The sequence below is a fragment of the Agrilus planipennis genome, unplaced genomic scaffold, assembly GCF_000699045.2.
Source record: "Agrilus planipennis isolate EAB-ADULT unplaced genomic scaffold, Apla_2.0 scaffold57, whole genome shotgun sequence".
Classification (NCBI taxonomy): domain Eukaryota; kingdom Metazoa; phylum Arthropoda; class Insecta; order Coleoptera; family Buprestidae; genus Agrilus; species Agrilus planipennis.
The window spans coordinates 1-16,525 of record NW_020438879.1 but is presented as its reverse complement, the minus strand read 5'-3'; the positions used below and the strand labels follow the sequence as shown (position 1 = coordinate 16,525).

The following is a 16,525-nucleotide window of genomic DNA, read 5'->3' as shown; positions in this document are numbered from 1 at the left end:
GATGATCTTCTAGTCTTTAATAGAGCAACTATGTGGTAAATATTTAAAGTCAATTGGAGAGTAACTGTTTTCAGAACTCCACTTGAGGCCTTCTTTTAAATTTTAACAAACACCCTCCATGTCTATTTTGTGTTCTTTGGTATTCATAAAATTGATAGATTATACAAATTAATTATCTTGCATTTTACATTACAAATTAATAAAATTTTAGGTATTTGAAATTGCACTATTACGTTACGTATCGATAAATCATTTTGATCGATAATTGTTGTTATTATTCTTTTTAAAAGTCCCTTGTAATCGTTTATGTTTGCTAAAACAGTTCATCTTTCGATAGGACGCATGTGTTGTAGATAAGCCAAGCAGTTCGCCTTTCACTGTCCTTGTTGGATGATGATATCATGATTCATCGTGTTCGAGCTTTGGCTAGTTGTCTTTGGGTATATTACATGCCTACTTATTATAGTACTTAACGGTTTACAATGAGGTTTTTCCGTGTAACATTTTGTTTGTAAAATTAAAATAATAGTGAATTCAGCAGGATTATTTATGCAGGCAGCTTTAACTACAAATTAAGGTATAAGTCTCTCATTTACTATTGTAATTTGGACATTTGAACGCGAGTCATAATATATTGTCTTCTTGTTTGATTTTGTGAGAGAGAAATACATGTTGAAAAATCTCTTACTTAAAAATATAACAAAATATTTGCCATTATTGTAGAAAAATTGTAGTTTTATTCAAATTTAGTTCGTTTTTGCACGTATAGAAAATTACTTATGGTATATATATAAATTCAACGTAATTAAATTTAATTTTTTTTCTTAATAATGTACTTATCTACCTTTAGAATATTTTTAGTTACCTCCGTAATAATTAGATAACACAACCACACAAAAAAATCAGCGTAGGGGTCTATACTGTATGTTTTTGTGGTCGATATATACAAACCCGAGGTCAATTTCACTCCAGTACATCAGGGTTTAGATATAATCTTAAAAAATAATCTAAATCATGATAATCCCAAACGATTTTGAATTTTAACCAGTAACCAATCTACTCTTCTACTAAAAATAATCAGAACAGTATTGCTTAATCTCTAACTTTGTAACTATTTGTAATGTTACCTTCTCGGGATATACCTAGATGGGATAATACTAATGCTGAAGATCCAACAAATTTTATATAGGGTTTTAAAGAGTTCAACACTGTGGGAATCATGAGGATATTCTGTTTTAATTTTGTGAAATATACGTCACGAATAGTTTAGCCGTTTCGGTATTTTGATTATGGGAATATAAGTCTAAGATTGTTTTATACGTGATTTTATTCTGAATAAAAGAATTAAATTACACGTTCTTTCTCAACCAAACAAGAGTTCTTGACACAAATAAAACATTAAAAAATAACATAAACACAGTCAACTTGACCAAATCAAAATGAAGTTAAATCTATGATTATTTATATTAAGCTTAACAACTATCCCCAAGGTAGCAGTACTAACCAGAGGTTACATAAGGTTACGGGGTTATAAGGTTTTAGGGTTAAGGGTTTAAAATATTACGAATTTATACATCTAGTGGAAGAGTTGATTTAGAGAGAGAAATGACTATTATGATTCCCTACTTCAATTCTTAAAGGTAAAATTGTTTTGAAAATTGCATTCAAAATGCTACAAACATAATTAGCGAAATTGTTCTCTTGGGTCTTGTTTATTAACAGAATTGTTTTACAATTTTCTGTAAAATTACTGTTAAGGGATAAATTGGGTAATTTCTTAAGTTGAGAATGTTCTTATTTTTATTAATAATTTTTATGTAATTTGAATTTTGTACTTCTATTCTAAGTAGAGTCAAGTATATGAAATAAATCTTGTTATTGTTTAACATTAAAATTATCCTTTAAATAAAGTTTATATATTTTATTGCAGTTATTGTTCTTAAATTCTACCGCTTCAATGAAATGGTGGAGAAGTTTCCGACCTGTTAATTTTGTGTATCGTTACTGGAATGGTAAATTACAGCCTGGTTGGATTGGATTGTACCTCTAAAGTCAACGATTATTTATTATCAATAAGGTAAGTTAAACGTATACCTTCCTCAATTTTTATTTCAACGTTTATTGTATTAAGATGCATACTTACTTTTTATTTTCAATTTTGGTGACTTTTCCTTATGGGCATTTGGCCAATGACCCACCAAAGTCATCCTGGAGTAGACAATTGAATATTTTCAATAATTAGAGCTTGTCTAAAAAGCGAATTGAAATTGAAGTGATAATTTTCTTAATTATTTAATTACATTAAATAAACTACTAACATCAATACCTCAATGTTTCAAACATGAGCGATGGGTGAATTTCAGATTGGCTCTAAAAGCTAATAAAGAGATGATTGCCAATTAAAAGAAGAAACATTTATATTTCTTCCAATGACATGAATATTTTAGATTTACGGATTCGGATTGATAAGCCGTTTCGTTAATTTAATTATTATTATCATCTAGATTATTTTCTATTCCCTCAGTATCTACATTCCAACCAAGTTTCAAATGAAAAAAATAATTTAAAATGTTTTTACATAATCCCAAAAGCTCCTACATTTATTTTTTCACTAGCTGCATTCCACGCTACTAAGTTGAACTTCTTTCCAACCTCTGTTCTCATTCCCTCCAACCTAGAATTCTTCCTTCAAAACTCGAAACGTCTTATTTCCTGCATCGTCAGCTTTTTTTCATTTTAAACCTATCATATTTTCCCTACTTATTTGAACTGTTTTTGATTTGTTTTTTTTGTTTATTATTTAACTTCTTACTTAACCATATGTCAGCATATAATGATCCTTATTCTTATCTCCTATACTATCATATGTTCCTTAACGTATACATTTGTGTTCCTCGAATTTTCTTTATTTTTCAGTATCTTTACTTTCTGTACTATACTTCCTGCCTTCACCTCAAATACCTTTTCTTTCACTTTCCAAACCTTCACTACTTGTACATTAACTTTCAGCTTCTCTTTTATCACTTTTTTTATTTCCACGCCCTAGTCTGCTGATTCCAACTCCAAACCAAAAACCATAATGTTCATTTCTATTTCTGCCTTCTTTATCTTTTCCACTTTTTTATCTAAGCTCTTAATCTTTTGTTCCTGTTTCACTATTTTCTTTCCTTCAACTTCCCTATTCTTTTCAACAACCATCATGTCTCTTTTAACCATTCCCATAACATCATTTGTCAATTTTCCCTCCTTTATCCCTAACTATTCCATACAGCTATCCATTTATAATTTTTTTGAGTCACAAATTTTATTCAAAAAACCCGTATACCTATTTTCTTCTATTTCCTCCCTTGCTTTCAGTTCATCTCTTATTTGCATTTTTAATTATTTCTAATATACTACCTATGTTTATCACAGTATTTCTCAAATTTCATGTTATTTTTTCTTAATTTATATTATTTCCTCAACTGCGATATATTTCCTTTAATTGTTAACTAATTTAAGTGAAAGTGAGTAGAAACGTATTTATCGTGTAGGGAATAAGTACTAATTGTAAATCGGGACGAAGATTTAAATTATGAGAAAATACTTGAAATGAGGGTTCATGCTTTTTTAATTTGACCTTCTACGTAAATGGCCCACAAATTGCTACTGGTTGTTTTTAAAATTAAAAAAAAAACGAATACCAACTTCTATGCTCTGCAATTTTGAGCGTCAGTTTCTCTACTTATTGTGGTACAATGAAAAAAGGAAACAAAGGGATTCGTTTTCAACTGAGACAAGAGAACAGAAGCCAGTTAAAAACAAAATCAAATTAGACTGCTAATTACTAGGATTTGAATGAACAAGCACACAAAGCGTTGAGAAACCATAACGATGTTAATAGTTCTGGATGAGTTTCCAGCCCGAGCCTACGAACTTTTATTTTACATCCAAACCCACAGCAATAAATTTAAAAAATCATACAGAAAGGTAGAGATTCTTCAATATAATTGAATAGGCAAAAATCGATTTAAAGATATGTAGTGAAATTACAAATAACGCTTTTTATAATAAATATCTGTTGTACTTTTTTAACTGAAATGAGATATCCAAATGATACTTTTGGATAATTATCTGATAATGATACCTCATTTTTTAGTATATTTCTGATTTTCTTGGCCAGCAAAAGTTAGTGGCAATTTTTAAAATAAATACAAAATTTTCAAATACATGTTCACCTATGTCGTAAATCTTATGTGTAAATTAATAACAGGTAAAAATTATTAGAGGCAGAAAAAGGTAGACCTAGATTAGATTACTGTTACAAATAGTTAAGGATGTGGGCTGTTCTAATTTTAGGGAAGTGCGAAGATTAGCTCAGGACAGGAAAAAGTGGAAGTGCGAGAACAACCAGTTTTAGTACTGACGACCTTATGACGATTACGATAAGAAATTACTATCAAAGTAACGTAATAATACATTCACTTACATGTATTTCATACACATTTTAATTTGTTCATAACGCGCTGCCTCCCCTGTACTCATTTCTAGACTTTTGACCCACAAGAGACACATTGAATGGGTACTGATATCTATTAAGAAAATGATAAAAAGATAGTATAATAAAATAAGCAGTTAAAAATAATATAAAGATTGCACTTTAAATGGGACTACATTTTAGAAAATAGTGTACATTTTTTTAGCTTTTAAATTTTGTCTTTCGTATTGACTGATGTAATTGAAATGCTCTGATAATGCTTACATTAGAAGTGATTTTGATTGATCTATATAACCTTTTTTTATATCTGTAATTATTATTAACAAGGAATAAAATTCAGTCTACATACATATAATCGAAATGTTGAGTAATGATAGTATTTTCCATTTAAGTTATTAGAAACGCCATCATGAAGAAAATAGGTATTCTTGGTCGGAACACCCTTTTTAAAGAAAAAGGGACAGGTATTAAACAGAAGACCACGAAAACTATCTCATGACTACTGTGTTGTCGATTTCCCATCATATAAAAGTTTGTATAGTTTTATTAAATTAAATAAAATCCACTTTTGAGATTATGGTACCTACCTATATGTACAAAAATGAATAAAACGTTAAATACAAAAAATACACAGTATGTATTAGAAAACTTTTAGTAGGAAAAACTAAATTTACGTTTCATTCTCTATATTAAAACATGCACATCATGAAAATGAAAAATTTATTAAACACGTTCAATTATTTTAAAACTGTAAACCTTGATGGTATCCTTAATTGTACCATGTAAAATCAATTTAACAGTGCACAGTGTTCTGTTTAAATTCTGTTGTGATTACTTACTTACGGTGTTATAGGAATCGCCAAATGCTATATTTCAGATTTATAGGACTGAATTTGAGTTATTTCTTACAGAAATGTCCTAGTCTCTTTTACTAATATCTTACTTTTATTTTGATTAGCAAGGTTTCTGTTATGAAAATTACTCAAGGTGTAATAAAAAGGAAACTTCGTGTATAATATAGGGTTGTAAACCTAATTTATCGATTACTAGCAGAGAATACAGTTTCCCAGGTTGTGAAGGAAAGCGAATTTCCCAATGAAAACTACGAGCGGCATCTGTGCTCTAAGGGTTCAATTTCCTCTTATTCTTTCACGTGAAAACTCTTTTTTCCCTTTCCCCTTATTTTACAAATGTAGGTAACGATCATATTTCTAATAATTTTGACGGTACATATTCCTTTCCGGCACATAATTCCATAGACTTTCTTACTGTTGATGTCCATATTAATTTCACTTAAACTGGAATTTCATCAGTTATAAAATTATTTATGTAAACATTTACTTGATTAAGGCATTAACGAATTTTATTTTCCCTACATCATTTATCCGAACCTGTACTTTGACAGATAACCTGAAGATTTGTTTAATCAAGTTATTCTCCTACCAGACGCAGATTGTCGGAGTACTGAAATTATGTAGTTTTCTTCAGGGTGGCGGTCAAATAATTACACAACTATATGTTTTTTGTAACATTTTATTATATTACTTATCGTTTATGTACAGAGTTTGGGTGTTTTTTATGTGTATAATTTCTTTGATAATCCCTTTTGTATAATTGCTTTCCCAGTCCAAAATATCAGGTTCTTTGAAATTGAAATTATGCTGGTTATTTAATGCATGTTCTGATAATGCTGTTATCGTTTTGTTTATGTTTTTACAACCTCATCATTCTTATTTTTCATTCACTTTTCGCTTAACTTACTATGTCATATCCCCTCACAAACTCTCATAATCCCCTGTCGTTATTTTTCGTTGTCGACACCTTTACATTCATTAATGTATCTCTTTTTCCATCATGACCATCGCATACCTTCTTATTCCTTATGAAATGTCAGTTTTTCTCCTTTACAATTTCTTCTTTTTCCTTCGCGCGCATCCATACTACCTCATCTATTATTATCTTCTTGTACACAAATTTAACCCTCTTAACGATATTTTGTTCTCTCTTCTTTCGCCGTTTATTCCAACATCTTCTGTATTCGTCTCTCCTCAACAGTCAAATCATCTTTTATATAAACGTCCGTCCCTCTCAGCCTTTTACTGTTGTTAACCACTTCTAGCTTCTTTTCCCACTTCGCTATTTCTGCCTCATATACCTTATTTTTAATTTTCCATACCTCATTTACTCCCATGTTCGTAGTCTGTTTGTCCTCCTCCAACTATATTCCAAAAAACATCAGGTTTTGTTTTGATTTCCCTTCTTCTATTTTCCAGTTTCATTTCCAATCTCATTATTCTTTTTTTTTGTTCCTTTACTTTCCGTCCATTCTTCCCTGTTTCCAGCTCCTTTAGTACCATTTCCTGGACTTCTCTTTTAAAGTTCTTTTTCGCCTTTAACCACCCGTTATAGCATTTTTCATTAGATATATTCTTCCAATCTCTATTGTAGTTCCTGTAATTTTCCAATATTCTCCTTCTTTAGTTTTTTCATCTTTCCCTTTATACTTTTATTTTCTTCCTGCATTTTATCTTGCGTCTCTTCTAAATTTTCCCAACTCTACTTTTTTCTTCCAATTCCGGTTTTTTTCCTCACTTTCTTTCAATTTTTGCCGATAATACGCAAATTATTTATTAAAAACCAAAAAACGGCATTAATAATAATTTACCCCATTAAAAATATTAAATTTGACAGCATCACTTTTCTTAGCCTTTTAACACAAACAAGTTGTACATACGATTATGAAACTTATTCATTCATTAAATTTATAAAAAATAATAAACGGTTANGATAGAATGAAAGTTCGATTTTTTTTTTTTAAATTTTGCATTCACCCCTTACCAATACTGGTTTTTTCCCTAAATTAGGTACCTGTACTTTTATGTGTAGGCATTTCGTATCAATCAGTATTTATCTACTTACAATATCTTTCCTATTTACCAACAACCCTGTCCTATAAAAGAATTGATTTTACATTGTAGTAGCAATAAAATTTATTTGTATTTTTTATTTACCTATCAAAAAATATTTAGTAGTAACTATACTCGTCCGATGAAGCAAAACATATGTAGCGAGTTAATAAGAACTTATGAAATCCTTTAAATTGTATTTCTTCGTCGATAGAAGAGGGACGATAAGGAATTCTCTTATATTTGGCCGTAGGCTTTTTATCTTCTTGCTTATGAATCTAAAGTGGTATCAGCTTTCCGGAAAGTGCTCTCCTAATAATACTCTTCATCTGACAACTGTGATTGCTTTTTCGTGCTTTTCCTTTTTTTTTTCGTTTCCTTCTATTTCCTATTTCCAAACGGTATATAATACCTACATTTTCCCAGCATCTTTTCAATAGCCTGCAGGTTCTGGTAATGGCAAGACAACGATTATTGGAAACGCTAATAGGCGCTAATATACCCAATGGGTAAAATTTTGTCCGTAACTGCGGTAATTGACAAATACTCAAAACACATATTATTCTCTATTTAAAATTGAAAATGCAACATGAAAGAAATCAAAACTGTTTAACAGGGGTTTACATATAGGTACATAATAAAAATTTATGGTATGATCCTCGAAGAATACTGTTTCAGTCTTTTCAATATATTAAGAGGGCTTTTCAATGTAATCAGAGAAAATCTAATAATAATAAAAATGTAATTTTACCTTTTTGCGTTTTCATTGTTTTATCTATTTAAATCAACGCAAACCCCACTGATAACAGATTTTTTACTTAAGGATAAAAGTTGATTGTTTAAACCAGATTATTACGTATTATAAGTAGAATTTTTATGAGTGAAGTTGGTTTAAAATTTTCTACGAGTTACCCAGACCATGTTTTAGTTGCTACGCCAAGATAAAAAGAGCGCAATTTTATTGTAAAATTAAAATTTTAATCAATTATTTGTATCTAAAGTCTTTACTCTAAATTCGATTTAAAAATGATTAGCTTTCAATCAATTTTTAAAAAGAACTGTTTTTTTGAATATTAAAAAGTTGTTTTAAATTATTATACATATTTATTTGTTCCATTTATGTTGTGGCGATTTTATAATTTTTTATAGAAACAATTATTATTTTTTAAAGTGAAGTGTTGAGTGTATGTTTGTATATTTGTTGATGTCTGTGAAAACTGTATTTGTGTGTTTGGAATTTTTGTAAATATCTTTGTGTATTGTTATCATTGTAAATTTCATTGTGTGTTATATTATTGTTGTGTAAATATTCTTCCCTTATAATTCTATTTCTATACTTACTATTTACCTGCTCGCTTTAACGACTATTTAATTGCCTTCGTACTTTCCTATAATCTCTTAATAACATTTCAACCCTTGTATACTAACTGCATGACATCTATAATCCTTACTTTTCCTAATTGCTATTTTATGATGGGTCTCTTCGGTTATTTCAGTTCAAACTTAACTTCTTGGTATTTCTTCTAATCGTCATTTCCAGATTTCACTAGCAACTTATTGGTTCCCTACTTTAATCACTTATTTCTAACTCCTCCTTATCACCCTTTCTACAATCTCTTTTCGAAAACTAAAATCAGTTCTGACCTGTGCTTCCTAACTTCAACTTCTACTTCTACATTTCTAGTCTTCATTTCATTTTCTGTAAAATTAAATACTTTACCGTTTTCACGTGTTATTAATTAAATCATCCACCTATCATCTGAACACATCGAGTCCAAAATGTATCTATACATACATATATAAATGTTATATACACACATCTTTTCTTTAAGTAATAAATTTAATTTTATATTGTACTAGACTTTACTCGCGGCTTCTCTAGCGTTGATGTCCTAAATACATGTCAAAAATCATCGACGACCACATAAAACTAATTTCTCTATCCTTCGGGAACAGTATTATTTTTTCTTGATAAAAAGTACTCTGTGTCCTTTTCTGTACCCCTGACAATGTATGTATAAAATTTCATGATGATCGGTTGAGTAGTTAAGGAGTTAAAAGCCAACAAACAAACATACTCACATTGGCATTTATAATATTAGTTATACTAATTCTTCCCCCTGCCTCCGGCCATTTTTATTGCTCCACTATGACGTAGTATCGGCCATTATTATTTCTAATTATTGCAGTTGTCGGCCATCATTCTTTTTCAATTGTTGTCGCATTGTTACTGATGTCGGCCATTATGGTTTTTTAATAGATGTATAGTAATCAATGATTAAAGTTTAAAGGGATTGTTTGTAAACAAATATGCAATATATCGTACCCTTCAGCATAAAAAATTGCTGATACTAACTAGGTAATACCACTTTGCCCTGTGCTGACGGCGCTTATAATTTCTTTTATAGATAATATTACTAACATGTTTTTGTATTTTTATAAATATCCACCAGTCAACCAATTAATACAAGGCGAGTTATGTATCTTGAGACAATAATATACTTATTCTGATTACATCTTATATTTTAGAAGAAGTGTTAGACAAAAGGTGTGTGCTTTCGAAGGTAAAATCAGCTGGTCACCTTTAATGTGACGTTGATATTAACCTTCAATGTCATTTGCAGGTCAAATCACTTTTTTTTAAATGGGAATACATATTGTAAATTTTGTAATCGAAAAATTAAAATTGAATTGAAAGAACAACGAAATATCCCAAATACCTTTATTGACAAAACAAAATGTTTTCAAAAGGACATACAATTGGTAACCATCAAGATAATTAAAAGATCATTTAATTTCTTTTAATGGGAATGCGTATTTTTGACCCCACCAATGCAAAGGGCAGAAAATTTTATAATCGGAAATACCCTTGAAATTGATTTTTTCTTAATTTACATACCTATACGTAATTATAAGCAAATGTATCTTATGCATTTTTTTCAACATTATCTTACATTGACATCAGCGAGGGGCACCAACATTACTGAAAATGTGTTACCTTAACACATGCATGGCCGACCCCTATTTTGTTTGTCCAAAAAAATAATGAATATTCATCCCCAGTTTTTTAAAAGAACTGTCTTTAATAGTTTCTCTTGTATAAGATTTTAATTTTGCAACGAAATCTTTGAAGAATGTTTCAATCGACCGGAAATTCGTCTCACGTAAAGAAATTCATGCATAATTTANATGCGTCCGCGTGGACAGCTGCTATACAATAATACATTTCCATTTACCTCCTTCTCTATATCCATACAAAATATCTATCAAACAAATAAAATTAAAATTTTCTTTTGAAAAATGAAACCATTCCATCAGTATTTTCTTATGACGTTATCACGTTCAACTATCGTCAGTAAACCGACTTTACAGACAACCGATTTTTTTTTATAAAATTTTTGACTGTGCAATTGTACAGATATGTATTTCTTCTGTATTAAAATGATGGTAAAATTTATATTATCAAAAAACATTCAAAATGGCAAACATTGTAACGTTTACGATTTACCGTTCATAGACTTTTAGATGTTTATAAGTTTATAAAATGATAGGAAACAGAAAATTATGGCGGGCATATATGAATTTAATAAGTGTTTAAAATTTATAATTAACTAAGGCGCTTTATTAAATAATTCGATAACCCGATTAGAATTTTGAGGGGGGTAGCAATGTAGGGCCCCTAAATGGGTAGCCCACTACCCCTTGCGGGCTTCATGAGTTTGCCCCCTAGGGCAAGGAAGGGGCATGTAACGCCTTGCCGCATTTGTGCATTATCAGAAATGCCGCATGTGGCCCCCGCCGGGAAAAATTGCTACCCATTAATAATTTTTGGAAAAATGAACATCATTATTAATGAAAAAAATACAAAATTAAATAAGAAATATATTTTACCAATGAGAAACTGTTCAGTTTTACATATGTACCAACGGTATAAACCATATTATTTCTTTACTTTCGTCACTAACATTAAGATAAACCATTTTTTTATCAACATCTATGATTTTACATGCAGTAATATTTTCATTGTTTGCAGAAACTATAGGTACATTTCTAAATATTTAGCATCGCATGGATACGTATAAAGAGTTTTCTTTTACATAGTAGTTTTCCACAAATTTCAATACAATTTATATTTTCATTTGGAGGAATATATACCACATATATTACTCATTTGTAAAATTTGGGCAAGGGGATTGTTACCATTTTCTTTCTTTTTCATTTTACCGAGAATATTTTCAAACGGATTTGCCTCATTGAGCCCCCATAAGGTAGAATTAATTATGTACACAATAAGGTGTGTAAATCAGAAAATATTATTCAGAATGGTGACAGTTACATTAGATTGAGCGTTCCCAAATATAATTATTATTCTTAGATGAGGATGCAGTAAAATTTATAAAAAGTAGAACATTGTAGCGGGCATATGTATCAATCCACAATAAGGATTTAAAGTTTGATTCAAGGGTTATTCTTGAGCAAATTCGTTTAAACTAAGTTTGCAACTTATTATGTTTTTTTGTGCAACCAGAACAGATATTAACGAATTCTTTTGCTGATTTTTTTTAAATTTTTTTCATTTATTTGTTTTGCGTAAATAAATAATTATTATTAATTTTAATCAGCAAATTTCTTTCCTGATAAAATAATTTGTTTGTATTGCAATTATTGTATTATGTTGTAACTGAAATAATAAGTATACATAATGATATCGTTTAATAATACTAACAACACTATTGTAAGCATTTTGAATATATGAAAATACCTTTTATTAAGCAAAAAGGACGAAAAATTAACTGTTTTCGTACAAAATTACGAGTGTTTGTACAATTTAAACTAAAAAGATTATAATGACAATAATGTAAATGAAAAAATACGACAGACGTTTTTTTTCCCAGTTTTCTTGTTTTCCTTTTCTTTCCCATCTCCCCATCTTCTTCTTCCAGTAAAAGAGTAATTACTGCTAGATTAGTATGAGAGTATTTTTTAAATATCGCTACGAAAACGTGCTAATCATTCAAAAAATTGCCGAAAAACTGACGGTCATTGCTAGATAATGAGAATACATTCAATTTGTCAATACCTAGTACCTTTTATTAAAGCAAAAAGGACGAAAAATTAATTGTTTTCGTACAAAATTACGAGTGTTTATACAATTTAAATTAAGTGACAATAATGTTGATGAGAAAACATAGATTTTATTTTCTCGTTTTTCTTGTTTTCCTTAACTTTTCCACCTCCCCATCTTATTATTCCAGTAAAAGAGTAATTACTGTTAGATTAGTAAAAACGTGCTAACCATTAAAAAAATTACCGAAAGACTGACGGTCATAGTTGTTTAATGAGAATACAAGACATAACTGATCAGCATCTGGCATGCGGCGGCTGCCCGTCGTTTGTAAAGATAGTGAGGATCAGGCTTAATAAGAAAAGATTGGGTAATCTTATCGATGGCTCATGTGAATTATTGATTTCAATTGTAATAAGTGTTTAACATAATTATATAAAACTCAAACAATTGTCGTCGTTTGGCTTTTATTAACAACTTAATTTCTGTGGAGCATTATGTAAAAAAAGTATGGCTTTTTAAGTGACACAAAAAGTACAGTTAACACAGCAGGATTGTTATTTATCGGTTTATAATTAAAACGGACTAACAATTTACCGATTTTTTCTATCTATTTTTCAGAAAAAATATAGCGAACCAAGCCTAACCAACATCTCCTCGGCATTTACCAAATGTTTTGCAAAGAAAACGGTTGGAATTGGAGGACTTCTTTGCGAATAAGAAAATTTTCGATAACCACAACATGAAAAAGATAAGTTGAAAATTTTATTTTAATATCTAACTAGTTTTTACCAGCGGCTTCGCTTACGTTGTTCTTCCAAATACGAGTCAAAAAATCATCGAAAATACAATAATTTGTTTGTTGACCAGGATCATTAGGATAAAACTAAAGTTTCTAGTTTTCTGGGTTAAACGTACCCTTTGCGTAAAATGATGATGAGTAAATACTGTCCTTTATCGACACGAAAAGATTTTTTCTATCAATCTATTAATACATAATTTATTTAAAGTACTTTAACAAGTTAAAAGCTCTTTTACACAAGTAATATAAATATAATAACAAATGTGCATAAGATACAACTTCAATTTAACAATTAACAGGATTGAACATGATTTTTTTTCTTATAACACACTTAAATATACCAATTTTATCAATTGACTTCGACGTAAATATAAAGATGACAGATTGAATTTACGTTGATTGAAAATTATTTGGAAATTTTGTAATAAAAGCTGCATGCAATAGGTTCTGTATTTAGGTCCAACTGGTAAATAACTTTAATGATTAAAAAAATATTTGAATATCTTTAATTAGATAAATGGCATGTTTTGTACCTATTTACAGGAGTAATAAATTGCGTACTTAAAACAAACAGTAAGTACATAAATTGAAAATTTGAATAACAAAATTGAAAGTAATATTTACATAATTTTATCGTTCGAATACGTATAATGTATATGTTTATTACAATATTTCCAAAACATATCGTACCTATGAACAGTGGTGTTGTGCTAATTTTTTTTTACCGGAACGCGTATATATAATTATATAGACAGGGCCGACCCTGGGTAGGCGGCCGCTCTGTGCGGTCTCATGTCCCAAATTTGACGACGACGGAAGGGGGGGGGATTTCCCCCAATTTTCGCCCGTCGCCAGGATCGGCCCTGTTCACGGTTCGGAAAAACAAGCCGGTTCGTTCCGGTTTTTGTTCCGGTTCGGGTTCGGTTCAAACCTTTGTTTATAATAATACATATAAAAATTCGTCAAAAATTAGAAAAAAAAATCAGCAATTCTTTTTAATTTTTTTTTTCAATACATCAGCCAATTCTCGTTATCAGAAATCATCTTTAGTTCCGGAACGCGTTCCTGTCCAAAAAGGAAGTACCGGAACGACGTTCCGGAGCGTTCCGGCTGGACAACACCACTGCGTACGAATATATTTGTATAAATATCTTCATCATTTGGTTAGCATGAAGTCAGCATTGACATATTTCAGTAATTAGTTTAGGTATCGCGAGACCAACACGGTGACAGTTGCAATAGGTTTTTCAGGCATCCTGAGACTAAAATTTGACAACTGCATTTCTGTAGATTTGCATTTGCAGTTGTCATCTTAGTCATTGACTTCGGTCAATTGACAATTGTTTTAGGGCTACAACCTTAGGTTTCACGACCTAAAACCGTAGTAGTCCTCCCTTGACCAGCAATAGTCGAGGGAATCTCAATCAAATCAGTACCAATTTTCCATCCTTTGTTGCTGACTTTACGCCAGCTTTGCACCCAGAGCTTTTATTTTGGGTTTCAAAAGCCTAAAATCAAAGCAGTCACTCCTTTTCAGGCATCGCGGTACCAAAATTGGCAATTGTATTTGTGTAGGTTTGCATTTGCAGTTATCAGTTTAGTCATTGATTGTCAATTTTTTGTGGGCTACAACCTTAGGTTTTACGACCTAAAACCGTAGTTCATTTTTAATTTAATTTGTACAAAAACTCTGTTTCATTTTAACTCAACAATGTAAATGTTGTTTTTATTTTTTATTTATTAAGGAGCCGAAACGTCAAAAATTGACTAAAATCCAATAGGTTGTCTGCTTTACAAAACCCGGTCATTAAGAAAACCATGTGATTTTATACTCACAGCAAACGCTAAGAAAGAAGCATATTACTTCTTTTGTTAATAGAATGTCGAACCACCCGCTGTTTTGTTAGAATTGTATGTATTACAATATTTCAGTTTATCTAAATGTTTTCTGAAAAAATCAAATTAGTAAATTTATTTGAAATTAACTTTAGTATTGTGTCATGCTTATTATTTACTAAAGAGGCTAAATTAATTATATCTGAATACTCATAAGATTTCATTTCATAGGAACGTTAAAAAACCTGGATAGCATTGCCTTGGTTGTGTCAGTGTTCATTCGGTTCAGAAAGTAGCTGTCCTAACAAAAGTGCCTTTTCTCGATTGGGAACGGATGCAGTGTGGCATTGCTGAAGGAAAGATTTATGACGAACGAACTGGTAAGTAAACCATATCCATTAAAAATATTAATCCTGGTCCCAGAAACTTCAATTTCTTAGGCATTTGTAACTTATTTTCATCAAACAATTTTTAAACAACGTTTCTTAAGTAGCAGAAGTAAAATGTGGAACTGGTCTTTTTATTAGTGCGAAAGTTAGCTTCTAACTTTAACTCCAAATCACTACATTAAAATATTACTGATTTACTTGCTTTAAAAGTTGTAATTAACCACGTTTTCTTGCCCGTTTCTATAGATTGTCCAAGTGAGAAGAAATTACAGCTAATTCTGATGGTACTGAAAGAGTCGATGCTTTTAACGTCTTGCCCTTGCAACATAATTTTGAACCTGAGAGGGAGAGGCATTTGAAAATTACTTTGGAAACGACTGAAACAACAACTTGTCTGCAGTGGTATTCCTTCTGGATTTGGCTTGTTCATTCTACCTGTGGACCTTAGGAAGCTACTTTCTGCAGTTAATTAAGGTGAGAATGCATGCCGTTTATAATATTAGGTGCTCTATATTGATCTTATAAGTTATTTGTTATGATGTAAAATGACAGTTGTAGTCATTTTATTATAATTCAGCTATTTTACTTGCTTTATGTTGTTTATTTTTAGGAGTGTTTAGTTCCTTCCTTAATGAATAGTGTAATTAATATATTTTTTTGCCCTTTCTGCAGATTGCCCAACAAATGAGTTCAATTTGGCGCTACTCGAACAACTGTCTACATGGGTGTGGTCTTTTCTGGACTTTGTTCCTGATTTGATATTTTCATCTTCACTTCTCCACACTATGCAGTTGATTTTCAACTAAGGATCTATTTGATTTCAAATGGAACAACGAAATTTCTGCTATGGTGCTTCTCCTGGATTTAGTTTGCTCTTCACACCTGCAAACTGTTGCAGTCTGCAGTTAATTAAGGTGAGAAACTTGATACAGTTAATTTTAATTGCTCATTATTAATCTATTACCACCGTATCTGTTTCAGATCGACGTTGGAGAAGACAAAGACAAAGATGACCCCATAGTTGAAATAATAGTTCTTTTATCTTGCATG

The 16,525-nt window shown here is 30.5% G+C and overlaps 2 long non-coding RNA genes across 3 annotated transcripts; both read left to right on the top strand.

Annotated features, from left to right (window-relative positions):
• Positions 1 to 397: 397 nt before the first annotated feature.
• On the top strand, positions 398 to 14,008 carry LOC108740464. Its single transcript, XR_001938334.2, has 3 exons — positions 398 to 577; positions 1,931 to 2,077; positions 13,070 to 14,008. It is a non-coding gene; the product is annotated as an uncharacterized LOC108740464 (long non-coding RNA).
• A 283-nt stretch (positions 14,009 to 14,291) lies between these two features.
• Positions 14,292 to 16,525, top strand: LOC108740462. 2 transcript variants are annotated; one of them, XR_003232534.1, is made up of 5 exons: positions 14,292 to 15,161; positions 15,318 to 15,466; positions 15,722 to 15,949; positions 16,148 to 16,389; positions 16,457 to 16,525. It is a non-coding gene; the product is annotated as an uncharacterized LOC108740462 (long non-coding RNA). The 2 variants fall into 2 exon arrangements; XR_001938332.2 differs by having other exon boundaries at positions 14,292 to 15,466.